This window comes from Ovis canadensis, chromosome 2 (assembly GCF_042477335.2).
Source record: "Ovis canadensis isolate MfBH-ARS-UI-01 breed Bighorn chromosome 2, ARS-UI_OviCan_v2, whole genome shotgun sequence".
NCBI classification, from domain to species: domain Eukaryota; kingdom Metazoa; phylum Chordata; class Mammalia; order Artiodactyla; family Bovidae; genus Ovis; species Ovis canadensis.
In genome coordinates, this window is record NC_091246.1 from 171725980 (window position 1) to 171752925 (window position 26946).

Here is a 26946-nt window from a genome sequence, read left to right on the forward strand (position 1 = left end):
AAGTATTAATCCTTCATGTTCTACCATTTTGCCCAATACATAGTTGTGATTTTAGGAAAACTGATTCCGGAAGGCAGGCTTAAAATTCTGGCTATAAAGTTCTGATTATATTGCTTATAGAAGTTTTAAAAATACAAGTAAATTTGGGGTACACTTTTAAGTAATAGTGGCATTCAGTAAGATGAAGAGTATGCGGAAGACCACGGTAGTACTGCAAAGGTTCTTGTGGCTGACTTCTACTTAGCCAGCTCTCTATTTTCTCTGTAAAATATACTGACCAATGCCCAGAACACACTGAATGTCTGCGGCTAGTTAATGACTCTCAACTGTGCACATCTGTTCCCACTAGAGGGAAGTCCCAGGAGAGAGCCCCAAACAAGTTTATGCCAGTTGTACTTATTATTGTAATTATGTAATTTAATTAAATATTATGTAAACTGATGAAATATGAGAGCAAAAAGGAAGACAATTGCTTTGGGGAGCACTTTTTCTGAAGAGAAGATAAATTCTACTCAATCTAAAATGACTGAAGTGTTTTCTCTGAAGATGGGGTAGGTCTGGATGAATTCTCAATGCTTTTTCCAAATCTATCATAATAGATATTTCTTGATTTTTAAATTTTGTTTCCTTTTGGATTTAGTCCCTAATTCTATTTCATATGATAATAGCTGCCAATTACCATTTCCTGAGCACTTACTATGTGCCAGGCTCTGCATACAATGGTTCGTTTGCATTATCTCATTTGATCAACACAGCAATGACTATTAATTATTGAACAATGACCTTATGTGCCTGGCCTTATGTTGAGCAAATTATAAATATTACCCATTTAATTCTTACAATACACCTATTTTTAGATACAAAAACTAAAACACAGAAGGAATGAAGACTTTGTCTACACTCACATACCTAATCAGTAAAAGAGCTGGGATTGAAACCCAGCTTCACGTGACTCCAAAATCTTATCTCTTGTGACTACATTATTACTACTTTTGCCACATAGGGGCTCTTTAAGGAGCCATCTTATTTATTTTTTGTAGCCTCAGTGCCTAGTTCAGGGCCTGTCTCACTGTAGGGACTCATCAGTGTTACATGGATGAGGGAATGCATGGATGGATGGGTGGACTTTCCTTCAGTTTTGCATCATAGGCCTTGAGGTGTCTGCCAGGGAGCAGGAAAGAAAGCTAGGCGACCGTTCTTACTCTTAGACAACAGTGCTCCTTACTGCGACTTAGCCTCCATTTTCCTCTCTGATTGATTGAAATACTATTATACTCAGAGGTAGGATAGCTGTGTTGGGGAAATAAGAGGTTGCACTTACAGTTTACAGTTGTGGACAAGTGGGTTTTTTTCCTTTTATGCATCTTTTTTCTTTCTTTCAGTAAGAGCATTTTTTGGGGAAAACTGCCTGTCCTCTACTCCCAGCCTCAACTCCACTCCCAGTGTGAACGGAGTTGACCATGGACTTATGTCCCAAGTCCAGCTAATGAGAGCCATGCCTTTTCTTCTGCCACAGTGAATGGATGAAAAACAAATATGGAATAAATGCGGGATCCAAGCCAGGCCAAGGAGAATTGTTCTGGGGATTTTCTATTCCCACAGCAAAAGTGAGGCTTACTTGACTAGGAGAATGCTAAGCTGATACAATACAATACTGTTGCTGCCATCTTGCTGCCAGGAGGAAAGATTTTAAGTGAAAATGAAGCTAACCTAAAGATGAGCAGAGATAGAAAGAGGCAACATCTCTGCAAGACACTGGCACTTGGATCTAGTAATGCCCAACGTCATATCTCATCCTAGACCTTTCAGTTATGTAACCCAATAAATGCTTCCCAGGTGACTCAGTGGTAAAGAATCTGCCTGCCCATACAGGAGATGCAAGAGATGTGGCTTTGGTCCCTGTGTTGGGAAGATCCCCTGGAGGAGGAAATGACAAGCCACTCTGCATCATAGGCCTTGAGGTCTCTTTGCCAGAGAGCAGGAAAGAAAGCTTGGCAACCTTTCTTGCTCATAGACAACATTGTTCCTTACTGTGACTTAGCTTCCATTTTCCTCTCTGATTGATTGAAATACTATTATACTCAGAGGTAGGACAGCTGTATTGGGGAAATAAGAGGTCGCACTTTACAGTTGCGGACAAGTGGATATTTTTCCTTCTATGCATCTTTTTTCTTTCTTCCAGTAAGAGCATTTTTTGGATATTCTTGCCGGATAATCCCATGGGACAAAGAGAGGAGCCTGGCGAGCTACAGTCCACGGGGCCACAAAGAGTCAGAAGCGACTGAGCATGCGTGCATGTGAGTCCAGTAAATTCTCTTTCCTGCCTAAACACTTTGAGTTGGCCTTTGTCACTTGTACCAAACTTTAGCATTCAAGAACCTGTAGAAGGCTAAGTAATGTTTTCATAGAGTATGTAATTGGGATCAAATGGATTGATCTGGCAATCATGACTTGCAAATATTTAGAGGAGAAAAAGAAATTAAACCTCTAACAAAGCAAAGTGAAACAAAATTATACATGAAGCTGAATCTAATATCTGGCTCTAATATCTTAGCCCTAGCTCATGCTTTAATTTTGGTGCTTTGTGACACTGTTTTGTTCTTTGATTTTAAAGAGGACTCACTAATCTGCTAAGTAAAATGGCTTCATTAAGAGACAAGATTAACATTTCAAGATCTGCATTTCTTGGAAGTGTTCAGATCAAGTCAGAATATTCAGGAGGGATTTCCGCCCCCCCCCCCCCCAAAGTGAATTCTTTAATTCAAAACTTCTTCAGCATTTTCTTCCAACTCACTTGCAAAACACACACTTGTATATACATATCCATGCAAAAACAGAAATCCATTCAGGTACAATCTAACCTGCAATCAAGAACTGCTAAAATAGGACCTTTATCATCAGCCCAGCACATCCCAAAATGTCTTTGTAAAATAAATCAAATTATATGAGTTAATTGATTCCAGGCCACATCAGCAAGTGCAGGTGGAGACTGAATAACAGGATGTTTATTAATGAAGTACTATTAATCAAAATTGACAATACCAGTTCCTCTTTGTTGTAATTGAAAGCTACCTTCAGTTATAGACATAACTGTTGAATTTTAAAACAGTTTTAAAAAGGAAAAAAATTGGGGGGGGCATGGTAATACATGGGATTTTTCGCTGTGGATTTTGGATTACTGATATTTAAACACTGGAAAGCTACTCCTAAATGCAATTTGACAAGCAATGCCAAAGATGCCAGTGGTAATTAATTAGCACTTAATTGAGATCACAGAACAACAGGACGTAGAATTGGTACTCAGTGCCATTTCCCCCTTAAGGCTCCATCTCATGAGGGCCAGGAGTGTGGCTGCATGCTGAAGGTCAGGGAGTAAACTGGGAGAACACATTGACACTGGACATTTCATGATGGATCTCCTTCGTCTTATGCTACTGCTGCCGGCCATCTCTGATGAGAAAAAGGTCTGGGTCTGAAGGGCAGTCAGTGTTAACACACATCTAAACCAAGGTAAGCACCGCCTTCATATCCAAAATTAGTTAGGTTGGGCACTTCACAAAAAAATAAAGCTCATGCATTCAATGTTAACATGAATGAGAGTAGTAGGCCTGTATAAAAGCAAATTAAATTTAGAGTGAAGTGTTATTTGAAGCTGCTGGTTTTGTTCGATTATGTTCAATCTTTGTAAAAATAAATTTAGACTGGGTTTCTTTTTTAATAGTTCGGGTTTGTATGATACCTGTTGAAGACTTTTGAAAATTCAAATTCAGAAATCGTACATATTCCCCCAATTCCTCTTCAGACACTGACCCTCTGTCTTAATAGATAGGCGTCAATATTCTTTAACAGAGAGGAAGGAACATTCTTGATTCATAATTCCATTGACTGAGCAAATAAAAAAGGAAACAAATTCTAGTCTCTGAATAAATCTTGAGACACTTTCTGATTGAAAATGTATAGTAGCATGTCATAACACATGAATTGGGAAATGGGCTTGTTAAATTTGCACAATATTTTTTGAAAAATGAAGTTGGGTCCATTTAAACTTTTTCATCTTATAGTTAAAATCAGTAACTGAAGGATAGTTCACTGATATAACTGGGAATTGATATCTGGCTTCTTGAGAGTAAACCCTCACTCTACACAGATTACTTTTATATTACTTTTGAAAGGTCCTTCACTCTCTAAATGGAGCCGAAATAAAGCACGAATGTCATATATACATCTGGAAAAAGACTCTTCAGGGATCTGCTTTATTTGGTCACACACATGCCTGCAGTTTAAACCAACCAGATACCCATCCTTTCAACACTCTCAGGAAAGGCTTGACTCATTCTTTGGAGGTCCTTGAGAATCTGTAGTAGACAAAGACATCCATAGACAGAGCAGAGGGCAACGACAATTAAGAAATACTTTCTCCCTCTCCCTAACTCAGTTCCTTCGCACGGTTCAGTCGCAGAAGTAAGTTGGTTCCCACGAGAGTCGCCTCAACATCACAGCTCTTTACCACAACTGGAAAAATCTGGACAAGGGATGTCTTTATGAGACTTGAGATATTCATGTGATATGACTGAAGTAGATCAGTGGTTCCCAGCCTCCCTTATCATTAGAAAATAACAATTAAGGGTTGGTGATGGCAATAGAGAGAAATACCATCTGGTAGCCTCAGAATTTGCAATCAAATTAGCTTCTCTTTACTGTTTTGATATTCACTTAGCAAAAAAACTTCAAGAAAACCATATCTTTCAGTCTTAGTCAACCCTCCCCTCTGTGTTTTAAAATATCAGTTTGCAAACGTTACAGTATTTGAGTATAAAATAATTTTCAAATTCAGAGATCTTTGTACTATTTAGTGAGCTTTGAAAAGAATTCTATGAAAATCCCATATCTCTTCCATTGGCCTTTAAACTCTTCTGATTTTAATACTGATAGACTGTATCTTTAAATACATTCTAGAACCACACATTTCAAATCTTTCCTAAAACACAACATCAGAATTATAGCCCTATGCTTGAATGAAATAATACATGAGGCCATGAGTCACCCACTTCTAGCCAGTGAACATTTCTGAACTTGTTCTTTAAATTTGAGCACCAGTTTTATTTCATGAATTAATTTTATTATGTATTGAACTTATTTACACTTCCACCTTATAAAATAAATGTATTTTACTGTATAAAATGAATTCAATATAAAAGTTTTAAATACATTTAAAATGAGTAAGAAAATAAGGGTAAAGGGAAAATACGGGGTGAGGTGAGTAGAATATTTAGGTGGCAGGCTCTAAAGTTACAAACACTTGCCAAGTTTGACTTGAGGCTTGCTATTCCCTGTGAGTCATATCACTTCCAGGTAGGCTGCCACTGATCAACTTAATTGTTAACTTCTGAGAGCATTTCTGCTTTCCTTGTGCTATCTGCATGACCATGTCTGTTCAGAGGAACCAATATTTGATTTCGAGTCAGATTGGAGCAGGGGACAGTTTCCATATTATCTATTAATTTACCCATTCATTAGATTCACAAATATTTAGTGACTTCTGTGCAGTTTACTCTGAGAAGGGAGGCAGTTTTGCATAGCAGTTGGATATAAAGGTTTTGGATTAAGAAAAACTTGTATTCAAATGCTGGCTCTACCACTTTTTAGTTGGGTGATTTAGGAAAACATCATCGTTCTTCTAGAGCTAGATATTGGCTACATCAGTGGAGAACAATAGCTCCTTTACATGGTTGCTGAAAGGAGAGGATATACTTCAAATATTCAGCAAATTGAGGGACATGTGGTAGGTGCTCAATAAATTATGTCTCTTCATGCTAGACACTTTGCAAGAATCAGAAAAGCATAAGAAGAGCTGTACATTTCCTTTCCTATAGTCACTGTGTTGTATGTAAGTGTCAAATCACCCCCCACAACTGTTCTTAAAAAGGGCTGTTACAGAGCCTCAGTTTGAGCTCCCTGAGTTATACAGCAAATTCCCACTGGGTATTTATTTTACATATAGTAATGTATGTTTCCATGTTGTAACAACCTAGACAGGTGGAATGGGGAGGGAGGTGGGAGGGAGGTTCAAAACAGAGGGGACATAGGCATACCTATGGCTCATTCATGTTGATGTTTGGCAGAAACCAACACAATGCTGTAAAGCAATTATCCTTAAATTAAAAATTTATATACTGAATTATTAAAAAAAAAAAAAGTGTTCTGAGTTGAGAGTAGGGAAAGGTCTCCTCAGATGAGGCCAGATCTGTGATCAAGCAAATCTGAATAGATCTGGACACTGAGACAGACTCTTCAAGGAAGTGGTAGAATCTGGAATGAGCAGAGAACATAGAGAGGAGCCTGAGTAGGAAGAGAAGACTGTGGGCCATGCCTTGAAAAGGGGGATGCAGGAGGTACAGTTGGAGCTGATGATGAGAAAATTCATTCATCTGATGAAGTGATACATTCATTCATGGAAGTAAGGGTTAGAGTTCCAGGTGGAGCTAAGACAGTGAGAACGTCCTGACAATTTTGTAGAAAGGAGACTGCTGTGATGAAATTACCTTCATTGGAAACTGAACATCTAGGAACCTTAACTGTATTTAACCAGTTAGAATAATTAGCCAGTTGGAGCTTAAGTGCCTTTGACATAGTATATTTCCAATTTCCTTTTACCACTAAGGTCAACCTCGGTTACTGGACCTGCAAACTGGCTAGATAACCTGGGAAAGTCCCATGTTTGCTCATTTTCGAAATGAGAGGCTTGGCAAGCTTCCCTTCCAGCAATGACACCTCAAAAACCTATAAACCATTTTTTTCTTGAAAATGAGAATAAAGGTCAGATGCTTGCTACTGCTGCTGTACCTTAACTTGCCTTTTGGATGTCTCTGTTAAAACTCCCAGATGTCTGTTAGGACTCCTCTGCATGCTCAAACATTAATTTTTTAAAATAATTCATTTCTATTTTTTCTTTTTAAAAAGGAATGGTCCAGGTGTTGATTAGATTGAAATTCCACAGAACTGGAAACAAAATCAATTCCTTTCCCCAGCTCCCAAGAAAAAGCCTTCCATGTGTGTCTCTCTCTGAAGCCACTTTACCCCTTCCTGATTTTAGTCTTAACAGTTACATTTTTAAAGAGACATTGTACTTTGGAATATAAATATGTGACATCTAAATACAAAATGCAATAAAGCAGCTTGAGCCAAGCCACACACTTCTGAACTCATTTCTAGCTGTGCTACTATTTTTTGGTAGGTTTTGAGATGAGGCCAGCCACTTCTCAGTGACTTAGTCCACTCTCTTGGAAGATGCCCTGTATCCTTTGAAGCATCTTTGCTCCGAGGGGCTGGGGCTATTTAAGTTTCAAAATAGCCCAATACAGAAGGGTATGTAGTCTTTTTTGCATTACCAATTTGAGATGGTGAATGACAAATATTGTGTACTTTTTCCTAAGCACAGGAAATGCCCTTTTGTGATTCACTTCCCATGTAGACTGACAAAGACATGTGATTATAGTGTGTGTTTAGGTCCTTTCTAAGCTTTCTGCCTGGGAATAACGCAGAACTGCCGGGGGTGGTGGCTGGCACCAAGTGCAGAGGACCCAAGAAACATCCTCCTCACTCTGGCTGCATTGTGGCAGCTCTTACTGTCTGAATTCCTACTTTAGCATATCCCCAGTCCTGTTACTAATGACATTCCTATGTTACTAACAATCTCCTCAAAGTCGTTCTCTGTACCTGGGGGTGTTTATCTTCTTTGAAAGCCCTTCATTAGAACACTCCTAGTAATCTAACTTTCTTCTACCTTCCTGACTTTGCCTCTTTTGACACTGTAAGTCCAATTACTGACGTCTATTTTTACTTTTAGTGTTCCCCAGAGGCCCCACCCCCAGTTCTAGAACATTTACCAGTTTATGATTTCTCCTTCCCATCATAACAAAAAATCCTGAACTCATACTCTTTCAGAAAACCTTTGCTGACTAAATTCAAGGCTAGGCAAGATAACTTTCAACATATACTTTCTACAAATGCATTTGGTTGTTTTGATTTAAAGCAATCTAGATCCTTATTTCATTATATTTTAAATCTGTATCTGGACTATCTCCTCTTTGTTGTGATCTGTCTTAGCTTATAACTTTATTGAAGAAGCAGAATATGTCAAATACACTTTTAGACAGCTTTTCAGAGTACTATGAGAATTTGTTTCATTTATTTCACAAACAATTATTAAGCAATAATCTACCTGCAATGCAGGAGACCTGGGTTTGATCCTGGGTTGGAAAGACCCCTGGAGAAAGGAATGGTTACCACTCCATGGGGTCATAAAGAGTCAGACATGACAGCAACTAATGCTTTCACTTCACTTCATAAGTGCCAGACACTGGACCAGGTTCTAGCATTATAAGAATGCGTACATGTGCTAGTCACTCAGGCATTCTTTGCGACCTCATGGACTGCAGCCCTTCAGACTCTTCTATACATGGAATTCTCCAGAATGGACAGCATATATGCACTACTGTGGAAGTCATATAAAGCAGAAGTGTTTCAGCAGGGGAAGGCAGACTATGCAATGATGATAAAAGGTCAGAAACAAAAATGAGGTGGATTAGGCAGCAGCCCTGTTGGAAAATGTGGGTGGCCAATGAAAGTTTCTCCAGGGCTTTTCAATTTGATGAAAGACTGTATTCAATTGAATGTCAAGCAGATTTGACCTAGGAAATAATGACCAGTGAACAAAATGCAGAACATGATTGATTTCTACTTCCTGCATTGCTTAATAACCCTTTAAAAGTGTTACTGTAGTTGCCCTTGATTAGGGAAATTCATTTCCATTTTCTGAATTTTCGGTTCAAAACTGTTGGTTCTGTTGCTTTTTTTTTTTTTTTCTTGGTGTGGTTCTTAGTTTATTAGAGCAACACTATTGAATGGCTCTTTTCTAAATTTCTTCAGCTAGCAGGGTAACTCAGATAAGTTTCCTGTCTCCTTTTTCTGCCCCCTAAATATGCACACACACACACACACACACACACACACACACACAACCAACCACCTTCAGATTTTTTTACTGGCACATCAAGAGGGGAAACTTGAGCGTTGGTTTAAGGTTGTGTAACTGAGACCATAGCCCTGTGGCTTTGACTGCACTTCCCAGTGCTGAGTAGACTGCTGGGATTCTACAGATAAATAATAAAAATAATAATGATTTTTAAAGCATTTGGAAATGCTGAGTTGAAAGGTGTGGTGTAAGTGCAACATTTTATTGTGAAAGTGATATCTCTCGCATTATCTGTTCCTAATGGAGGGCGGCAGTAATGGAGGGGAGGCACTTATGCCTCCAGACCAGGGGTCCCTGAAGGCGGGGTGGAGCTTGGGCGGACACTGTGGTAACACTTACTGTACTCTGAAGCTGCTTCCTTCCAGTCTAGCCAGAAGGCAGGAGAAGAGTCTTGCTGCTGCTCTTTCCACTAAACCTTAGAAAGTCAGCCTTGTTTCTTCCTGATGGGAGAAGAGGCTGAGAATCATACTTGCAGTAGCCCGGATATGGATATTCTCTTGGACTGTGTTATGGACTGAATTACATCTCCTACCCACCCTCACCACACACACCCCAATTCATCTGTTGAAATGTTAACTCCCAGTACCTCATAATGTGACTATATTTGGAGATAGGGCTTTGAGTAATTAAGTTAAAATGAGACTGTTGGGATGGGCCTTCATCCAATATGATTGATGTCTTTACAAGAAGAAATTGGGACTAAGAGACACCAGGGCTGTGCACACAGACAAAAGCCCATGTAAGGACACAGTAAGAAGGCAGCCTTCTGCCATCCAAGAGAGACCTCAGAAGCAGGTAAACCTGTTGACACTTGATCTCATGCTTGCATAATAGATGGGATGATTCTCACAGCATTCATAATTGAGAGACAGTACATTTCTGTTGTTTAAGCAGCCTAGTCGGTGGCATTTTGTTAAAGTAGTCCCAGCAAAGTAAAATAATCTGGGATTATCCACCTTTAGGATTCACACTGAAGCATGTAGTCTAATATAGAAAAAGATACATATTTTTCATACAGTATGGTCTGAGTGCTTTCCCAACTAAGTCCATAATGTTAATTATAAAATGCACATAACCTGTATTACATTATGAATATGTTTACATATTGAATGGGGACAAGAAAAATAAACACCAGATTTAAGCTATATAGGCACTGGAAGGTAGAGTAAAAAAATCTGGTTTCCTTGACCACATTGTCATAATATGCATATATAACAGTTTATTGAATCCAGGCTGTGTAGACAACCAGAAGAACTCTGGCTCCATACTGTCACAATGCATGCCCACAACAAAGACTCTGGGGGAACAGCCCCTTTCATTCGATCCCTCTAAGTATTACCAACATGAGAGCTGAAAACCTTACCTCTGTCTGAAATATATCTATAAATTCATGCATAAGTTATTAACTAGACTCCCTGGGCTCTGCTGCTAGAACTATTAATATATTCAAATCTCACTCTAGCTACTGCAAAAAACAGTACATCAGATCCATGCAGCATAGACAAAAGAATTCTTAGACAAAAGAATTTGTAATGTTTATAGAAGTTTCTTTCTTATTCCTTGGACTCCAGTTGAAACATAAGTGATAAATGGTCTAAAAAGGTAAACTGGCCACAAGTGTCAGAATACAGAGTTGACTGCATCTATAAAACACCATTGCTTGTACTTGAAATACAATACTTTCATGAGAATTATGTGCTGAGTACTGTTCTTAGCATCCAATGGCAGAAAAAATTCTTTTAATTTTCTTAAGACATTTTACCTGATGGAAGTGACATGGACTGTATCTGAATGCCCTTTAATTGCAGACAATGTGACTTTTAATCTATCAATATTCTTGCTTTTACGGGCTGTGTCATCTAACACAAAGATAGCTTCAGAGGATTTGAGAAGCAAAACTTTCCTGAGAACCAACAAGCCAAGTGGAAAACTAGAGAAGTTATTAAGCCAGTGATGAGAGGGAGGTCAGCCTTGAGATTTATTCCTTTAGATTGCTGCTCTGCATTTCTGGACCCCTGGTTAAGAGATATATGTAATGAGCAGCCTCTACACCATACAGCTTTGCATTTTTGTTATTGGCTGCACTTAAGTTCTTTTATTGATGACAACAGACAAAGTAGGTGGCCTTCTACCTCTTTCTAGCTGTAGAAAAAAAAGTGACATAATTTTTCACAGCCTGAAATAATTGTGGAAGTACAGATACTGGTTAGGATCACTATGAATTATTAGTGGAAAAGTGGGTCTCAGAAGTACGTTACATGTGAAATATTTTTCGTCACTTGAACATGTGCCGTCCAGAGCTGGCCCTGTTCTAGCCGTCACAGGGAACAAACATTTCACATTCACAGATGCTCCCAATTTGGTGCGGTTTGGAGTGTAATTTAGATCAAACGTCTCCATGTAAATGAGTCAGGGTTTCTTAATTAGGTGCCTCTAAAGCAAAACCTTGGACCACATCAGTAGGTGTGGGTGTGGTGCCCACAATACTGGAATCTTTCCTATAGCCCAGACCAGGCTCCTAGTATCATTCAAATACAGCCTTTTTTTTTTTTTTTTGGTTGTTTTTCTCAGGCAGTAATAAATCTGCAGATGGCATAGACAGAAAGACGCTACTTCAGAAGAGCTGTCTAAAAAACACTGCCTCTTTGGCAAATGCCTTAAAGTAGGTCATTCTGCTGTGATTTAGCTTTTTTCTTTAGATTTGATTGCCAGCTTTTTGTTCCCATTACAAGTAGGGTGCATTCCAGTCCACAGACTTGTTCTTAATTTTTCCAACTGGTATTTGTTTACTAGGATTTGCAGATCTTCCTACGAAAATGGCCAATATCCTGTCACAGCGCTAATCATGCCCTTGACCGCAAAGCGAAATGGATCCTGGTGATAATCTGGTGATGCTGAAATATTAAATTCCTTAAACACCCAGTCTTTCCACAGCAAAACTGCATTGATTTATATGGGTAGGTTTGTTGAAATAATTGTCCCATCTTTTATACATGTGAAAAGAAGAGGTGACAGGATGTAAATGGAAAACTTTTACAAGCCGTATTGCTGTTTGTGTAGATATTCAGGTTAGCTGCTTTTATACTTGTCATTGTTTGTGTTCTTTATAGGGGGGAAAAAATCACTGGGTCCCATTTCCCTATCAAGGCTTCGGGATTTACATGCAGAACCCCCTGAAGCATTAATGAGTTACCTGCATAAATCCCCTAGCAATCGATGGGCACATAGGCCTTGTTTTGCTATATTAATTATTCCTCACAGAACCTTGACACTGACATTAAATGGCGCCTTAAAAAATCTTGATGAAGGTCTTAAGGTATCTTTTACTGTTCAAATATTAGCATTGCAAAATCTATGTCTAAGGCATTATTCATTTTGTGGTATCACAGGGAAGGAGGGACTGAAATAAGGAGATGGACCAAAGGGTCCAGGAGGTGAACTTTCTGGTCTTAACTCTTTACTGCTTGGAGGCCAATTTTCTTAGGACTGAGTTATAATTTTCAAATTGTGATAATGGTTAAAATAAATATTACGATCATAATGAATAAAAGAACTGAGTACGTTGTTTTCTCCAGATTGGTATTGAATATGGTGTCTTCTCCACAGGCCAAGTTTTATCTTGGCAAATTGTTGGTGTTTTCAGGTGAATTCCAAAATGTCAGTTAAAAAGACACACAAAAAAAGGCCTCTAGAGAGGAAATGGAAATTATTGGCTAGGTATGTTGCAAGATGGCTTGGTAAATATGTACTTAACAGACTGGAAACATGGTTTTATGTGCCATTTTCCTTATTCCCCATATACTTCCCTTACTTAGAAGGCCTGGGCAGTATAAGGTTCTGATTAAGCAACTGCTCTGGTGAAAAACACATTATATTATTATGTGTGGATTAGCAGTAATGAAACAACACAAAAATATTAAAATTACAATGGATATGACATTATTTTCCTTTGATAATTCACAAGGAACTTTCGAATTGTGACGCTTTCTTTAGGAACTTCAGTTATCTCTGTGCTAGAGTGTGGTTACTAGATAACTGGGTGATTATGGGGGGGCTTTCTGATGAAATGTCAACTAATTGAAATTTGTTTGGATCCTTTTTGAGCAGAAGTTATTTGTTAACTTATACCAGTTGATGATACTCTTCAGGTTTTTATCATGCTGATGATTCTTTCTTATTGTATCTGTTTATTTTCTGTCTTGTTTCTCTTTTCTGGTTAGTGATGCTTACTGTGTTGGTCCCCACTGTGTTGTTTAATTCCATCCTGTCTTTTCAGGCTCTGAATTCTTTCAGTGAATGCATCCACTCCAACTGTTTGGAATATTTACTCTAAAAAAATCTGATTCCCAAATTGACACTTCCTTCTTTAGTATCACACCTGTACTTAACCCCTTGCTAAAATGATCTGCTAAATACTCCTGCTGCTCCACCCTGGTTACGTGGGTGGTACTGGTTACATGGGACACTGAAGGAAGGAATTATTTCTTAATCATTCTTCATCTTCAGTTAACGTGAAGAATTAAAGTTAGCTATCTGTATGGAAGGATTAATTATGATTTTTTAACAGGCTGAGTAGACCTGTGTACAGTTGCAATAGGAGCTTTGGGGAGCTTCATTTGTTTGGTGCTTCTCAGTTTATAACTGGACTTGTACTCACATGTGACTCTGGATTAAGTCCTTTGAGGTATCAGTATTATAGTCTCCTCTAACAGAGAAGAGGAAACTGAGGAAGCTGTATTATCCAAGGCGGCAAGTTTAAGGAGTCAGGGACTCAGGATGAAAACTCAGGTTTTGTGGTTCTGAATCCAGTGCTGTCTCTATTTTCATCTGGGTTCAGTGCAAGATCGAGCGTCTAGTCTGGACTCTGCTTGAATTTCCAATCATGTCAAACTCTACTAACAGTATATAATCTTGACTTTCATTTTCTTCATCTCCTTAGATGTGGCATGTGCAAACACACACACACACACACACACACATACACTTCAAGGTAGATAAATTTAACCATTATTCCCATGTTAAAGATGATAAAGCAGCAGCTTAACAGGCCTTAAGTTATTTGGGATACTTATATCCAAGAACGGAGAAGGTGATGGCACCCCACTCCAGTACTCTTGCCTGGAAAATCCCATGGACGGACGAGCCTGGAAGGCTGCAGTCCATCGGGTCGCTGAGGGTCAGATAGACTGAGCGACTTCACTTTCAAGCATTGGTGAAAGAAATGGCAACCCACTCCAGTGTTCTTGCCTGGAGAATCCCAGGGATGGGGAAGCCTGGTGGGCTGCTGTCTGTGGGGTCGCACAGAGTGGGACACGACTGAAGCAACTTAGCAGCAGCAGCAGCATATCCAAGAAGGGGGCTGGAATCCAGTTCTTTAGATTCTTTTAACCTGTCAGAGGCAAATGCATGAAAAGAACTTTCCACCCACAAATAACTCTTTCTAATTAGATTGGTAACTGGATAAGTTAAATAGTTTTCTATTTGGTTATCCTGTTCTCCTAGAACATACTCTCAACACAGTGATTCTTTCAAAACTCAATTCTTGTCATTCCTGCTCCAAACTCTACAACTGGCTCCCCCTTTCTTTGAACTCAGTAGAAGACCAAGTGCTCACAGTGGCCTCAGAGGGCTGTACGTGACATGGCCTTGTCAGCTAGGTGACTCTTCTCCTCCTCTTCTCCCCACCCTCCCTCTACTCAGGTCACACTGGCCTCCTTGCTTTGCTGTAGCTCAAAGACACTAAGACTCTAGATGTTCTCTACGCCTGGAATGCGTTGATCACAGGCAAATGGATCTCACAAATTCCTTCCCCTCTCTTGAGTCTTTTCTCAGATCTCCCCTCTGCAGTCAGTTCTTTCCCACTGACTGCAAACCACTGGATTCAATTACCCCTGCAGCAGCCTGGACCCTCCTTACTCTGCTCCATTTTTTCTAGTTCCTCAGCAGCTATCATCTTCTACTATGCTGTAGCATTTCCTTGTTTATTATGTGTATTTGTTTGATGTATCCATTTATATTATATGTATTAAGTTTACTGGGGCTTCCTTGGTGGCTCAGTGGTAAAGAATCCTCCTGCAATGCAGGAGCCACAGGACATGTGGGTTCAGTCCCCGGGTTTGGAAGATACCCTGGAGTAAGGCATGGTAACCCACTCCAGTATTCTTGCCAGGAGAATCCCATGGACAGAGGAGCCCAGGAGGCAACAGACCACGGGATTGCAGAGTTGGACACAACTGAAGTGACTTAGCACAGCACAGCACACCTGAGTTTCTAAAATAGTGCCTGTCACAGAGTTGGCGCTCAAAGTTCATGATAAGTCAGTTTCTATCAGTGATATTATCACTCTCTTTGTCTACAAATTGGACATTCTGGCATTGTCTCAGACTCTACCGGTCATTTATCCATCATATCAAACCTATCAGCAAATACTCCTGACTCACTTTTAAGTTTCCCTGGCAATTCCCTTCTTCCTGCTGAGCTCCTCAACTAACACAAAACTAACTGTTCTCCAGCCTTACTGCAAGCCTCCTCCTTCAGCCTCTCCATTTCCAAAACAATTTCAAATTTGACCTTTCAATAAATTGAGATATTGAAAGCAAAACAAAAGCAAAACTTCTATTCTTCAACTGCTCAATAACCTGCCTTGGGGCCCTATGGTCTGAGACTTCAGATTCCAACTTTCCTGCGAGGCCTCACTCATGGTTCCCCACCTTTCATTGCAGACTTAACTATTTTACTCTACTTCTTCCTTCATGTACTGTTTAACCATTAACTATTCTCTGCCTTTTTCAAGTGTTCTGTCCACTTTCAAATTAGTAGCTCTGCAATGGCAACCCTCCCTAGCGTGGTGTGGAACACAGAGTAGGCACTCCAGAGCTACTGTTGATTCACTGCTTCATGCTTACATTCTTCTGCATTTGTATATATCTTATCCTAAATTTATACATCTTTGGCAAGTAGCATACTGACAAGCTATATATTAGGATAAATGCATATTCAAACATTAGCCTTATCTAGTTTAAAATTTGTTCACAGCAATGTCTAAATGTAGGAACCCATACTAATTTCACCAGGGGCTAACTGGGTCTTGCTTATAAGCATGAGTTTGTATGTTTGTGTGTGTATATTTTCATACATCTAAAGTGAATTCTATCATTAAGCAGTCACAAAATATGTAGATATTAGTCTAAAAAGCACCTAGGAAATAACTAAAGAATGTAATCATTAATTCACCCATCAATTAAGTCTTTAATATTACTTGCAGCCTTTAGCATGAAAGGCTTCACAGCACATAGCAATAAACTGAGTTTGCATAATATAAGCTTAAAATGGCCCATTCTTTGATGTTTGTCACCAACACTGATTGTATTTTATAGGCTTTGGAGGAAGATTATTACCCCCTTCACTGCCCACTGATCAAGTTTTGAGGGTCTGTATTTAGCCATCTTGTGTTCTCTTGACTCACCTTAAAAGACAGTTTTAGTTCTTAGGAGGTCATCCCAGACCACTGTTGGCTGGTGTGTCTCAGCTACAGTATCAGCCAGTGAGTGGAAAATGCTATATTGTTTAAAGTAGCCATCTCATTCATGAAACATGTTCAGGGAACAAATTCTGTGCCTCTCACATCCTCTAATAGTAAAAGTTATTTTAGGAGTAGATTGGAGTCTTTATTATTTTGAACTCTCTCTGTTTCTGCTTCCTTTGGTTCCTAGGACCAATGAAAGTGAGCCTGATTACTGTGGGTGTTAAATCTCATTTTAAAGTCCTCAATTTCTGTCCAGTCTCTGCCCTCTTTTCTGCAAGAACTGACTTCTAAAAGTTTGGTTCCCACACAGCAGCACCCGGAAGCTTGTCCTCAGTGCAAAATCTCAGGCTCTGTTCCAGATCTCTTTCATCAGAATCTACATTTTTGACAAGATCTCTACATGATTTGATCAATAAGCACCTTCAAGTTTGAGGAATTCTGAACTAGAACTTTCTGAGATGGTAGGCAGCCTTTTTGTTGGCTGCAAGATGAGCAGGTGGCGGATCCCTCACAGTTCCCCTTGTCTACCACTTGACACTCGGGATGTCCTCCATTATTTAGATCTCCCTCTATTCTACCCCTTCAAAGCTTGCTTCCTAAGAAGGCTGAAGTAGTCACACAGCCCAGGGCCCAGTCCATGGATCGGGAAGAGTCAGAAATGACTGAGCACGTGCGTGTGCATGCACGCGCGCCGAAACACACACACACACACACACACAGGCGCGCGCGCGCGTCCCGAGCCCAGGCACACCGATAGAGGACACTCTTTCTTCCAGTCAGGTAGCTGACACCATTATGCCCTTGTGATGGAGCCTAGGTTGTGAGCGGTGAGGCCTTTTGGATGGGCCGCAGGACGCCGGCCTTTACCACTTGTGGTCACTGATGTTCCCGCGGTGCTTTTTGTGAGAAGGGGTTGTTAACCTCAGTGTCCTGGCTGACTTCCAATCTCTGTAATTGCACGCAGCCTACCTAAGTCTGCTCTGTAGTTTCAATTAGGTAAAGTATTGTTCACTTCTTGCACTAAACTGCTGTGTTTTGTGGCTACAGACAGCTAATTAGCTGGTATTTTTCAGGTGGCTGCGTTCCTCATGAACAAAACGTCTCTCTCTGGCTATCTCCCTCCCTGCCCCCACTATATCCGCGGCCACAGTCCATTTTCTTTTATACCACAACCTCATGTCTGTTTTCTTCTATATCAACATTTCTTGGATAAATGTGCTTTGGGATCAGAAATGACTAAAATGTGGCAGTGAATCTTTACTTTCTTTATGTAGTCACCTGCTTCTTAACCTACCTAGCCTACTATAGAGTGTTGGAGGGGAAACTCAAGCACAGAATAGCAAGAATGTGATGAGGGGTGAATAAAACAGGCCTGCCTCTGTGGAGAAGAAGGGTAAATGCCTGTGACTGCCAGGGAAGTATGAATTACTTTAAGAGCTTGGTTCCCTAGGAATTGGTTATTTTCAATGTAATATGAAAATATTTTATATTTCAGTGTGATATGAAAATATTTTTAGTGGTTATTTTCAGAGTTAGGGCAAAGAGAATGTAGCATGCATTTTATTTTTCCTTTCCCATTAGTTAAAAAAAATATAGCTGGATGTGTAAACCACCCATAAAATACCTCACTATCTCTGTGGGGGATGTCTGACCCTAAACAGGAAGTGAGGCACTGGGAGAGTGAATGGAATCCCTTTCTGATGACTCAAAGGTCAGTACCAAAGGAGCACTTGCAGCTCTGGAATGGCAGCTGGAAATGAAAGAGAAGTGGGAAAAGGTGGGTGAACCTGGAACCAAGAGGACAGAGCTGTGCTCTCATCAGAGAAGAGATGCTTTTGAGGGTGGGATTTTTCTGGAATGTAAAATGATTATTCAAAAAGTGTTCAAAAGGAAAATAATAAGATTTAAGTGAAGTATCACACTTTGCATGTCTTTTCCCTGTTTGAGAACACTCATTCAGTTTTGATGTCTAAGAGACACGAATTGATTAGATAAAAATTCCTTTAGAGCAGGGGTAATTTCTTTTATCTTTCCTATCCCAAACACTATGGGCTAAATGAATTCATGAATGAATGAATGAGCAAGTGAACTCACTGATAAAGGGAAAAGATTTATTAAGAGGTGCATCTTGACTGACAGTTAATGGAAGGTAGGAAAAACGTGTTTTTATTGCCCGACCACCAGCAACTGTGTCTTGCCTATTCCTTGCTGTGGCCCTGCCCCTAAATGTTCTACTTCTCTCTTTTTTTTAAAAGATATTTTTGACTTGGACCGTTTTTAAAGTCTTCATTGAATTTGTTATAATATTGCTTCATTTTTATGTTTTGGTTTTTTGGTCACGAGGCATTTTAATTCCCTTACCAGGGATGGAACCCTCTGCCCCTGCACTGGAAGGTAAAGTCTGAACCACTGGACCACCAGGGAAGTGTCTGTATTTCTCTCTTTGAAAGTGGGAAAGCAAGGAAGAGCAGGGACTTCCTAATGACATGGATGGATTGACTAAATGCCTATAACAGATAGGCCGGTTTGCATATCTCTGTGAGGAGAGGAGGGGCAGGGCGAGAGGCAGAAAGTTGGGAGTTAAAGTCAAGACTGAGGGACACGAACATTCCCAGATAAGGGCAGAGAGACTGATAACATAACTGAATCAAGTTCCCAGATCCCAGGAACTGATTGTTTTCCTGATAAAATTATCCTTATTTCCTGCTCAGCATCTATCACACGATAGGCACTTGATCTGTATTTGTATCAAGAATAAATGGGCAGATGGACGATGTATCTGTAAAGCTTTGAAAGTGAAGACAGTTCTCAGAGAGCAGTGTAGGAAGAAGAATTTGAGGAGGAGGAGGATATTGGGAGAAAAGGAAGAACAAAAGAAAGCAGAAAATGTCAGTGTAAAGAGCCTGGTTTAAAAGAATATATGCTAAAGGAGAAGAAATTACTAGAAGTGAGAAAAAGTTTAGAAGGCAGTATTTCACATAAGGCTTCTAAGTTCTGAAGGTATGTCCAACTTCCTTTGTACACATGAAAACAAATTAACCTGAGAAAAAATTAAAGACCACAAAATATTATTGAGATGGATTAAAAAAGCCTTAAAAACCCTAATATTAAATTTGAGCTCTACTGTTTTATAGATGATTTCAAAGATCTTCCCGATGTCCCAATCCGAACAGCTCTTAAATTCATTTCTTTGTCCTCCAGAGGCTGTCATTTCAGGTGAGCCTGGGTTTTAGTTGCATACCCCTTCAAAGTCAAGTATGGGTTTAATCTGCCACTGGCCACAGACTAATTATTACTTATGTCTGCGATTTCCTTCTGTCCGTTATTAAAGCCCAGTCTTTTCTCAACCCAGACAACACAGTCTTGAAATCTGAAATCTCGTATACAAGCTGCACTTTTTCCTGCATGAGGCAAAACCCCCAGCAACATGGAAATGTGCAGCTACCCCGTGCTAACTATTCCTGGATGTCACCCTGCAGCTCTAATTTCTGCTTTCTCCTCTGCATTCTGGGTGCCGCTGCCGGACTTGTCAGCACCTTGTCACAGCTTCCTGGTGCGTGGGCTACCATTGGACTCTGTGTTCTTAACAATTATCCATAAAAAAAGCCCACAGAATCCTTCACCAGTGAAAAAATGTATTTACATTAACAGGTAAAAGAGAGAGAGAAAAAAAGAAAATTGTAGTGTCCTGAAGCGGCAGCTATTTGTAAATGCTGCCGCACTGTCTCCTCTTCTGCAGTCCTGAGATGTTCTTTTGTTCGTGGTGTGACAAGGATGTGGGAGAGCCGATATGATTTAACTAAATAATACACAAATGCCAGGAATGCTTTCATATCTTGTGTACAGACCAGAATAAATTACTCCGATGGAATGTTTTGTTTTTCTTTTCAGGGAACAACCTCCCCCCACCCCACCCCCAGTTTACAAGGAACTACGCTGACAAGAAGTGGCTAAGAAATATTATTCAAAGTAACCTATTTTAGTGTAGGACTAAATGGCTGAAGATTTCACTCGGGTTCAAACGACAGAAGCCTGGAGAGGAAGCTGACAGGCCGACAGCAGAGAGAAATTAGTCTTGTCCTGGAATTCTTATGGGCAGTGGGGAGAAAAATAAGTCCAGGAAGAAATGAAAATGAAGGAGCTAGTTCTCAGAACTAAAGGTGAACCAAAAGGAATTGGCAGCTGCCTGGACATGCCAGCCAGAGAGGCCATGGTATCTGATACACGTGACAGACCAAAAGACAACTGCAAAGCTCCCCAAACGACTCGCCTGAAGGGCTTGCCAGGAAGCCAGATGCTGCTTCTGGAAGAGTATCTTCCGTGGTTGGGCATCTGGGTTCAGTGCTTTCCATTTAAGGAGGAGAAAGAAGGTGGTAAAAGACAGCTCCATCACCACCTTTAAAAAAAAAAATATGTTCTTTCTACTTCTTTCTGCTTGTTTTTAAAAAGGACCCCTGGAGATAAAACTTGCCAGTGTTTCTTAGGTAGAAAGCAATGTGTTAGAGGGAGAGAGAGAGATTGAAGGACAGACACCAAGGAAACTCCTATTTAAATATGTCACTCCACTAAATAATTTGGTAATTTTATTTAAAAGGTTGGGTTTATAGCTGATGTGCAAAAACAGGTTATTGGAGTGATGGGCCTGTGCCTTTATCACAGTTGGCTGGTCTTTCTCCCTCTTTCTTCCCTGGAAACAATCACGTATTGGTGTTGGCAAGGAAGCAGAGTGTGGTCTAGTGGACTGGAAATCAGGTGACTTGAGGTCTGGTTGATTTTTTTCCCCCTTCTACTTTGAAATTATGTGTCTCTGCTCCATAAAACAGGGGAACTGAATTTCTTTATACACTTATAAGCAGAGGTCAAGCCTTGGTAATCATAATTTTTTCTCTTCACCTGATGCTAAATAATTCAAGGTAATAGGAAGTCAATATTGGATCTGGAACAAAAGATGGACAGGAAGGTTGGATGATATGATGAGACAAGGGAGATAGAGATTTTTTAATTGAGTAGTGAGAGTACTGACAGGAGAAAAAAAAATCTGAGTTTTGAAATTCCAAGATCTGTTACAAATCTGAGACAATCAAGCAATTAGAACTGGCAATCCCACTCTGGGCTGTAGTGATTGATTTAAAAGGATCCAACACTGGTGGGTGGTCACAGACTCCCTGATCAAGACTTACTCAGCAAAGTCAGCTTTGTTGAGTACCCATTGATCATTACACTCTGGACCTCCTAACCTGATGCATGTTAATATTGCCTCTTTTCTAATTAGAGCTGTTCTTCTCTTCATCATGATGAAAAGATAAACATGAAGTGAGGAGACAGAAACTTGAGAAAAACAATTCACCGAACAATATCCTCGAAATGGAATATTCCCTAGTCCTAGTCTATATCAGGTTTCTAAGATTCCAGGCTAAAGAAGTTGATCTTAATTGGAACTATCAATGGCTTTTCAGTGATCCTCTTCTCTTAATCAGGTCATGTGATTGTTCAACAAAAATCACAGTATCCACAATGTGTGGGACACTGTAGTAGGCTCTTGGGATGTGGCAAGAATCAAAATGATAAAAATTCCTGCCCTCCCGAAGCCCACATGCTAATGGTAGAAGGAACCAGGTCATAATTTCCATTTTTACCAGTGTTTCCAAGAACTCACTATACTATAGAACAGGTTTTTTTTTTTCTTCTGGATTATTGCATATGCATTCCTGTGATTTTTCAAGAGCCAAAGGATGAATGTTAGAATAGGAGAGCATCATTACTAGATGGAGAAGGCAATGGCCCCCCACTCCAGTCCTCTTGCCTGGAACATCCCATGGGCAGAGGAGCCTGGTAGGGTCAGTCCATGGGGTTGCGAAGAGTTGGGCATGACTGAACGACTTCCCTTTCACTTTTCACTTTCATGCATTGGAGAAAGAAATGGCAACCCACTCCAGTGTTCTTGCCTGGAGAATCCCAGGGATGGGGGAGCCTGGTGGGCTGCCATCTATGGGGTCGCGCAGAGTCGGACACGACCGAAGTGACTTAGCAGCAGCAGCAGCGGCAGCATTACTAGAATATCTGCCCAATGTCCCATTACCATGAGAAATTTCTAGGTCCCTTTTCTGGAAGCAATAGTTTTAACCACAAAATAAAATACCTCTGCTCCATCAAGTTTTCTTTCTAGAACCAGGCACACTATTCTCAGATTCCTTTCCCAGTATCTCTTCCTCTGGCCGCTTCTTCAATAGGGACACCCCCAGGAGTCTTTCCTCAGCTCTCTTCTAGGTTCACACTTTCCCTTGGGCTTATTCATGACTTCACCCAATGCTGTCTTTAAACCGGACTACCAGATTCATACCTAGATCCCAATCAGCTTTCCTGCATTCCAACATAGATTTCTTATTCTTTAATAGAATATAAACAATGAGCAAATGACATCATGTCCAAAAGACTTCAACTTCTTTCATGTCTCTAATTTTCTCCTTTTGCTCTGAGTTAAGGGTTTCACCATTTAGCTAGTTCCTGAGTGCCATCCTGGAATCTTCTTTCCTCTTAACCTCTTGCATGTACTCACTGAGCATGTTCTATCGAATCTACCTCCTCCATGCCTCTGGTAGCCATCCCTGCCCCTGATCTCCCCATCACTCCCTTAGTATGGTATCTCAGACTTAGACACCATTTCAGCCTCATAACTAGTCCTGCTACATCTAGTGCGGCCCTCCTTCTAGTTATTCTTCACATTTAAAAAGATTGTGATCTTTATAAATACAAGTCAAATCACATCTCTGCCTGCTTCAGATCATTCAGTGATTTATCTAATGTCTATGAATGAATTTCGAACTCCTTAGCAAAGCATATGAGGTTCATCACAATTTAGCTCTAATTTACTGCATTCTGGGCTTCTGTCCTATCCCCTCTTTTATGTTTCCTAATTTATCATTCCAGAGGAGTCACCATGTCTTTATCATACTGTAATTCTCCTTCTTCCTGCTGCTTTGTACACAGTCTTCCTTCTGCCTATAGAGGCCTTTGTCTGCCAAAATGACATCCTTAAAAATAGCCCATGTCTTCTCTTCTGGGAGGCAATCTTTGGTTTCTCTTGGCTAAACTTCAGCTCCTGCTTGGTGCTCTTACAGTGTCTTGTGATATCACACTGTATTTATTATAACTGTTTACTCATTTATCAACCCTGGGAAACTATAGGATAAGTGAGGGTAGGAGTCTCCCTTGTGCCCCTGGTATTCAGTTGAAAGGTAGGTAAATATTTTCTGTAAAGGGTTGGATAGTAACTATTTTTGGCCTTGTGCAACTTGTTACAATGATTTAACTTTTGTCTCTGTAGCATGGAAGCAGTCACTGGCAATACACATAAGTATGTTGTGTTTCCCAATAAAACTTTGTGGATAAAAATAGGCAGCAGGCTGGGTATCATCCATGGCCATAGCTTGCCAATCTCTGATCTAGTCCAGCGCCTGGAATACAGTAGGCACTCATTTAAGACTTCCTGAAGAGTGGATAGGACTGCACAGTTAACATTTTCAAAGTGTGAATTTACTTGACCTATTTCACAGATAAGCAAAAGGGAGAGTTAGAGGCATTAAAGGCTTTCCTAATATTGTACTTCCCTGATGGTTCAGGGGTAAAGAATCTGCCTGCAATGCAGAAGACACAAGAGACTTGGGTTCGATCCCTGGATCAAGAGGATCCCCTAGAGTAGGAAATGGCAACCGTTCCAGTACTCTTGTCTGAAAAATTCCATGGAAAGAGGGAACAGCAGGCTACAAAGAGTCAGACATGACTGAGTGGCTTATGGTTTCTAAGGGCTGAGGTTGGGATTTGAGCCTATGTCTTTTGATTCTAAATCCCTGGTTCTTTCCTCTAGGTAAAAGGCCAAGATTCATAGTGGAGAAAGCTGGGACAGCTGAAAAAAACTTACCTTTTCGGAGGGGGATACCCCATGAGATGGGCCATTACTAACAGTCGAGAAGACAGTGATAAATGGGCAGTAGCCATGTTAGGTTTTGCTTTGTTTTCTATTATTCAGTGGTTAATGTTAACATTCAAATGTTAAATCAAAAGATCTAAAGTCATTTTACTCCCGTCTTAAAAACCTTATCTCTCAAAGCCTTCCTCCAGAACAAGGATCCACCAGTGGAAGGATCATTGAACCTTAGTCCCATGCTCACAAACCTTATAAATCCTGTGCCAAGATGTCTCCTAAGTAGATGACATTTTAATGATTACTACAGGGAGCTGGGAACTATTGCTTCATCCTCAGGATCAGAGTAATTAATTTTCTTAACTACCAGGCCAAATTCTGCCACGGGAGTCCAGTTGAGAAATTTCAGACCCATAGGAAGTACATTAGCTCTTCAAAGTGATTAGGGTGCCATTTCAAACACACAAGCAAAGGAGTTATTAGGCTTCTGGCTTATTTCAAACAACTTGCAGCCCTTGCTTCTCAGGGGGGAAAAAAAAGAAAGAGAAAAAAGGAAAATAACAATTTGCTCAGGTTCTTTATTTTCCAGTAAAAATACCCACGGCCTGCAAGTCTTTGGATATCAGGTATTGTGGTTGGGTGAGAGACCAAAGTGTACAGAAAAAGGGTGGAGTGCCAGAAGGCAGCACAGGAAAACACAGCTTGCTCCAAGGCACACCAGAGCAGAGCTTTCAGAGGCCTTGATGGGAGGCAGAGCTTCACCAGCCATCACTCTAAACCAGGGAGAAGGGCGAGGACTCACAGGCTTTCCAGTCCATCTCAGGCTATGCCTCATCCCCTCACCCTCCCAAAATCTCAGAAACACCCACAGGACCATTTTACAGGCTGGGTAGATGAATTACTTCCTCAGCATCATTTCCTCATACAATCCCTATACTTCTAGGTCATCGTCATTGGAGTTCTTCTGACATGCCTTTGTAGAATATTTTATTTAACATCCATGAAGATCACAGAGAAGCTTCAAATATCGGTTTACTCTCACAAAATAGCCACAGCTCAACAGTTTCACCTTTCAATGAAGCATTCAACTGGCATGCTTCCATGAGATCTGTGTATTCAGCCATATCATTTTTTCACCTTGGAATTCAAAGAACAGCTGGACGCTTTTCTTAGCCTACTTTACAAAGTGCAAGTCTCCTACAACAATGTTTATTTGCACCTAAAATCTGCAGCAAATATATTCTTCCAAAGCTGTTTTTGAAAATCAGTGAATGACATTATTTTAAGCACTTCTAAATGCTACACATTTCTGAGATATTTTAACTTTCTCTGGACGATGTATACCTCGTTGGGGATTGCATGTTCTTTTATATCTTTCCCCCACCCATCCTCAAACATTTGAGATTGTTTTGGCCTCCAAAATGCATGCCACAAAGTAAATCTGGCTAACGAGTTTGATTTAACAGTGAAAAATACTGTTGTATTTATCTTCTAAGTTTTCTGTAATTCTCATGTATTATTTTTATCCTGGAAATAAAAATGTGAAAAAAGACTTCAGCAATAGCTAGGACAGTTTATTTATAGTAACGGCAGCAGGAATTCTAGAACTTGTAAAGGTCAGCATCAATGGCAGGTGGATATATAGCTGGTAAAGTTCTAGGAGTGTTTACACTGGGGATTTGAGGCCAAGGGTAAGGCCCTACTGGCTTCAGATTATCTCACTTACCAGGCTTCCACATGGCCAGTGTGCTGTCCTGACTGGTAGGAAACCCTCACTGTGAGAACCATTCTGATAAGTTAGACAAGGCAAGAGGACTGTCTGTCCCTAGGAAACTGCTATAATGGAAGGCTCTGAACAGGAAGTGAAGGAGGACCTGTGTCTGTCCCCAGTGTCCCAATGCCTGCCTAGAAGTCAAGTGGACCGGGCTTTCTTATCAGCACTTTGAAGGTGAAAACAGCTGGGTTTGAGAACATGGGATAAGATTCAGATCAGGTTGACGGAGAGTTGGTGACAGCACAGAGTTGTGCAGGGGAATTCACACGGGGACTGGCCACCCCACGGAGGTGTCAGGTGGTTTAACAGCCCTCCAAAAAAGGCAGCTCACTGCGACCAGGGGAGCCTGGCTGAGTCAGGCCAGTGTCGGAACTCAGGTTCTGGCAAAAGATTTTGTGGTGAGCTAAAGAATCTTTCTGGAAGTCAGGAAATTTGGCAACCCAGCCTCAGCGGTTCTTCCTGTATTTATTTCATTAGGAATTATTTCATGTTTCTCACATAATAAAAATAATAAATGTTGATGTATAATGCTTATCCAGAACCTACTATGTGCTAGGTACTGTGCAAGATTCTTTCAAAGGATTCTTCTTTTACTCCTCACCACAAAAATAGGTGTTATTATGAATCCTGAATTGCAGATGAGAAAAAGGAAGCTTAGAGTTAAGCCAGTTCACAGTTACATATCCAGTAAG

General features: G+C 40.3%; 1 protein-coding gene and 1 long non-coding RNA gene across 10 annotated transcripts in view; one reads left to right on the top strand and one right to left on the bottom strand.

Annotated features, from left to right (window-relative positions):
- LOC138433986 (uncharacterized) overlaps window positions 1-25032 on the top strand; it is a 73010-nt gene extending 47978 nt beyond the window's left edge. The window contains exons 3-8 of one of the 3 annotated variants that reach the window (XR_011254562.1): window positions 2183-2306; window positions 3323-3510; window positions 11828-11991; window positions 19694-19775; window positions 20451-20929; window positions 24424-25032. This is a non-coding gene — a long non-coding RNA (uncharacterized lncRNA). The remainder of the gene's footprint in view (window positions 1-2182; window positions 2307-3322; window positions 3511-11827; window positions 11992-19693; window positions 19776-20450; window positions 20930-24423) is intronic. The other 2 variants (XR_011254564.1, XR_011254563.1) reach the window with 2 other exon arrangements.
- ARHGAP15 (Rho GTPase activating protein 15) overlaps window positions 1-26946 on the bottom strand; it is a 706829-nt gene that overhangs the window by 30372 nt on the left and 649511 nt on the right. The gene's annotated exons all lie outside the window — the stretch shown is intronic.